This window comes from Choloepus didactylus, chromosome 23, assembly GCF_015220235.1.
Source record: "Choloepus didactylus isolate mChoDid1 chromosome 23, mChoDid1.pri, whole genome shotgun sequence".
Classification (NCBI taxonomy): domain Eukaryota; kingdom Metazoa; phylum Chordata; class Mammalia; order Pilosa; family Megalonychidae; genus Choloepus; species Choloepus didactylus.
In genome coordinates, this window is record NC_051329.1 from 24,692,324 (window position 1) to 24,697,569 (window position 5,246).

At 45.7% G+C, this 5,246-nt stretch overlaps 1 long non-coding RNA gene across 1 annotated transcript in view; it reads right to left on the minus strand.

Moving 5' to 3' along the window:
- Window positions 1-4,274: 4,274 nt before the first annotated feature.
- Window positions 4,275-5,246, minus strand: part of LOC119519646 — a 12,022-nt gene continuing 11,050 nt past the window's right edge. The window contains exon 3 of the long non-coding RNA XR_005214059.1: window positions 4,275-4,877. This is a non-coding gene — a long non-coding RNA (uncharacterized LOC119519646). The remainder of the gene's footprint in view (window positions 4,878-5,246) is intronic.

Sequence of the window (5,246 nt, forward strand, 5' to 3'; positions counted from 1 at the left end):
ACCCCACCCCATAGCTTATATATTCAGGGGTGAAATTGCTGGGCCAAAGCACATCTTTGTGTGTAGCTTTGGTAGTTATTGCCAAATGTTTTTGTTGCTACACACATATACATATAAGGTAGGTGGATATTTCTTTCTCTTTCTCTCTGTCTCTCTCTCTCTATATATATCTTTCTTCTTTCTATCTTTTCTTCTTTCTCTCTCTATATATCTGTGTATCTTTCTTCTTTCTCTTCTTTTCTCCCTTCCTATCTCTGCCTTTTTTGGTCACTGTCTTCTATGCACACACAGCAATTCCAAGCATATTTTATTATTTAGAATAAGAACTTATTTTTTTTAAGTGGTTCTATCTAAAATTGAGTTTAAAAAAAAACATAAAGTAAATCATAGTACAGATGATAAGATGCCTGTCAGGTTGTTAGGTGTGGCAAAAAACAAAATGGCTGGTGTTTAGGGGAATCTTGGAGTGCTAAATACTTTATTCAACATATTATTCAAATCATTGTTTAACACATAGTTATTTGCTTCTATTTCCTCATCTGTAAAATGGGGATAATCAAAGCACTCCCTCCTAGAATTTGTGTGGATCAAAGGAGTTGACAAGTAGCACATGGCAGAGTAAGTACAAAATGATGTTAACTGTTTGGGTGTGTCATTTGACGAATGCACACAACACCCTGTGGGAGGAGCTTAGTTATCAACCCCATTTTACAGATGTGAAGAGTTGCTCCTGCCTGAGATCACACAGCTGGTGAATGGTAGAATGGAAACTCAGGTCTTTGTGACTCCAAAGCTCTTATTCACCTCATCACCCCTTGAAGAGAGCTGCTTCTTTGTTAACAACAAAATAAGTGATTTCTGCACTGTTGTATCAATCATGGATTGAATTTGGTTGCAGGTAACTGCAAATCCAAATGTAAAAGTCAGATGTAGGCAGCCTAGGACAGGGAATCCAGTATCATGTGTCATCAGGAATCCAGGCTCCTTCTAGCTGTTGCACCAGCATCCTTAGGGTGTCACCTGCAACCTAATGCTCTCAAAATGACTGCCAGAGCCCCAGCTGTCACATCTCCCATTCATTAGAAGAAAGGGATAGTCTGAGAACAAACACATAAGTATTAGCTCAGAATGCCTCCTTTGTAAGGGATCTTTTCTGGAAGCTGAAACCAACAGCTTCCACTTACAAATTATTGGGCAGAAGGTGGCACGTGGCCATCCTATGTGCAAGTAAGCCTGGAAAACGCAGTTTTTTTAAAAGTTGGGAACATTGTTATCCACCCCTACCACTAAATAAATGTTCTCTAGGTAGGAAGAAGTGGTGAATGACCGTGGATGGTCAAAGGCAGACAGATCACACACACTCACCCAAGGATCCAAGGTCTAGCCTTGATCAGGCACGGAAAACAATGGTAACCATAAAAACTATAAAGGTTCCAGTAACGCCCATGGCCCTGCACCTTTTGTGAACACACACACACACACACGCACACACACACATACATGATACACGTGTGTGTGCATGTGTTAGAACCTAAAAAATGATAAAGCATGAATTATTATTTAAATTGCAAAAATGAGAGACCCAGAGAGAAGAAGGAACCCACTTAAGATCAGAGAGCAAGTAAGTGACAAACCCAGTACCTGTGTCCTTGTCTCTGGACTCTAAGTCCAGTGCTCTTTCAAGCATCCTCAGCTGGTTTTTCCCCAGGCTTGACACTTTCCTTCCACTTTGTATCCTGGCTTTTGACTTTGCACAACATCATTAGTGCAAGACCACCAAATATTTCTGGTTTTGCTCCCTTCCAGAACATATAGGGTTGCACTTGCTGCGTCTCTATCCTCTGTGTTAGGATAGGGGCACGTGCATGGTCCTGGCCAATGGGTTGGGAGCAGGAGCAATGCATGTTGATTCTGGGTAGGTCTAATTACCAACAGAAGCCCCTTCAGAGTTTGCTTTTCCTTCTGGCACTCTGGTCAGCTACTTTTGAGAGGGTGGCTGCCCGTTAGCCTGACACTAAGCTGATTCTGACGAGCAATGCCCCTGGCCAACTTGGAATGAATGTGCAGCATGAGTAAGACACAAACCTTTGTTGTTTCAAGCCACCGAGATGTGGGGTTTGCTCGTTACTGTCGTGTAGCCTGTTCTCTCCTGACTGATACACATAAGGTTCATCCTTCTTTTACTAACTTCCAGATCAAACAACCCAAATTGGGGTTGTGTTGCTGTTTGGAAGTTCCTCAGTTGTGCTGCCTGTGGACAAGTAGAACCCAAGCAGTACAGAAAATTGGAATAAAAGGATCTGGAGTTCTGTTCCCCAGTACAGTAGCTGCTAGCTACATATGGCTATTTAAATTTAAATGAATTAAACTTAAGTAAAAGTAAAATTCCATTCCTCCTCCACACAAGCCACATTTCAGCGTTAAATGGCCACATAAGGCTGGGTGGTTACACTGATATAGAATATGTCCATTGTTGCAGAACATTCTATTGGACAGCATTGGTCTAGAGCCTTGGAAGTTGTATCTAGAACCCTGGAGTCTGGGAATGGTGGAATCTTAGAAAGATAGGATACGTCATCTTAGAAGGTTGATATCTTAGCACCATGGACTCCTGAGATAGGTTTGATCACAGAAATGGAACAGTGCTTCCCCATCACCTTGAAATGCCAAATGCCCCCATCAGGCCATGTCCATCTACAGGAGGGGCTTGGGAGTCACAGCATCCACACACAACACAAGAGCCAAACCCAGATAAAGAGGCAAGCAAGTGGCAGAGCATCTTACACCGGCTCAGCTTTGGACCCACCAGTGTCAGCATCCATCCACTGTCGTCACAGGACAAGGCATCCCGAGCTGGTGAGGACGCCATAGTAGGGTTTGACTGAGCAATGTAAGGGGAAGAGAGGATTCTCATGTGGGAAGAATGTGAATGCAGTCAGGGCAGGACTACTAAGAAAGGACACTGCAGCCAGATTGCTGGGTGATCTTGAGAGGGTCGTTCCACCACTCTGAGCCTCAGTGTGCACATCTGCAAAGTGGCAGGAATAGCTTGTATTGATGGAACTTTTAGTTTTGCTGGGCGACATGACAAGGATGGCATGTGTTTCTTCTCCTTTTACCCTAACAATCCCAGGTAGCAGATTCTAAAATTACTTCTCTCTCTCCCTCTCTCTCTCTGTCTCTCAAAAACTGACCCTGTTTCTCCAAGCTGAATGTAAATGGCTGGAAGGCAAAGCAGTGTCCTACTCATCCCTTAATCCCCAGCAGCAGGTAGAGAGCAGATAACAACAGACAGTTTCATCATCACCTTTGGGGTGAATGTGAGACGCACCGAAGATGAGTCTGTGTCAGGTGCCAACCGATCTCCTCTCTTGGAGGCAGACATCCTTACTTCTCCCTGATATTTCCAGAAGTCCTCTCTTTCAGGGAAGAGAGGAGGATTCCTTGGGGTTGGCACAGCTAGGTGACCTGCTTTGGTCAGTGGAAAGCAAGCAGAAAGGATGAGGGTTGCTTTCGGGTGGCAGAAGTTAAGAGGCGGGGCCATTCTCCACTCTTTCTTTTCCTGCCCTGGAAGCACGTGTGTTTTGGAGGTCCCATGATTTGAAGCTTCCTGGGTCATTCATCTGCCCTAGAAGGTCATTCAGACTCACCATGAACTTGGAGAGAACAAGAAATGAGCATTTGCTTTATCAAATCACTGAGGTTCTGGGGGTTGTTTGTTATTGCAGCATAACTTGACCTAATCTGTCTGAAACAACCAATATCGAGTCTTGCTCACCATCCTCTGAGCCCCAAGGTTCCTCTGGCTGCCACTCCACACCTTCGGTGTAGGATGCCTGACACTTGTGGCCAACAGGTGTCTGAGCAGAACCTACAAATGGACACGACAAAGCATGGACCGCTGGGAGGGATGCCAACACTCTTTACTTCCTTATAAGTGGCTATCCTTGAGTCAGGCTCCTTGTACACTTAAAGGACACCAACTTCTGGAGTTCCTGAGTCAAACACTAACTATCATTTGAATGTTCTCTTGCACTTTATGAGGAAGTCAAAGCACCTTCCCAGAGGCCAGGTCTGCCCTTGAAGCTACATCCTCTCTCTTTGGGAATGAAAACAGCAGAAAAGCATCCATGTGTCCAGGTGCTGCAGACATGTGCTGGTTCTGCCCCAGCATTTCTCCTTTCCCAGTAAGCCCTGGTTTCCTTGTGGGGATACACATGCAGCCCCGAGCAGCAGAGCAGGAGCCTGGGACCCAGGAGGAACCTATCAGCAGATCTCCTCCCTCTGACCACAGAGGTTAGATCAGCAGTGGACTTGAGAACTAGGCTGACCAACCATAGTGCATCTCAAGGTTTTGGGGACAGTGCTGAGATAAGACCCTCCCTTTGGTCCCTGCTGGGCAAGGACAAGAAAGTGTGGGGCCGTGAGCAGTGCAAAGAACCATGAAAAGAAACAGACTTAGAATGAGGCTGACACCATGGGAGACAGAAGGAGAGACAGAAAATAATGGTGTTATTGAGCTGCTGGATCAAGCTTCACCTGCTAGCCGTAAGCTGCTGACTTTTCTTTGACACAAACTCAGAGCCTTTATTTTTAAGCTAATTGGAGTAGATTTTCTATAACTCACAATATAAATTATCCTAACTGGAAGACAACACTTATAAATCACAGGACCAGGTCTTTTGTCAGCCCGCCCTTCTCCCAGTATCCTAGATTAGAGATTCGTACGATCACGAGTTTCTCTGGTCCATTTAGAGATGAGAAGCCAAGGTCCAGGGAGGGGGCAGGATGGGGCCAAGTTCACTCGGGGAGATCTTGGCACTTCCTGGCTGCTGACTCTCTGAGCAGAAGGGGAATCGTGTTGGATATGAGTGCACCTACAGAGAGAGAGAGGGAGAGAGAGGGGGATGCTCCTTTTGCAGATGTGAACTCTAGCTGCCTGCAGCATAAATATATGCAAATTTATTCCGAGTAGCTCTGCATGGCATGGGCAGATATAAGCAAAGCGAGGAGGAAAATTCATCTGTTTCAGGGATTTTACCTCTGATAGGGTGCTCCTGAGATGCCTGTGAAACTCTCATTATCCACCCCCTTCCTGTCTCCAATTGGTCCCAAGTCCCGGCTGACTCTACTTGACAACTCATCTCTAGAATCCGCCCCTTCGTGCCAGCCCCTGCACCAGTGCACTGGGTCCTGACTCATTTGCTCTCCAGGGAGCTATTTCCCCAGCCCCTGGGCACCCCTGC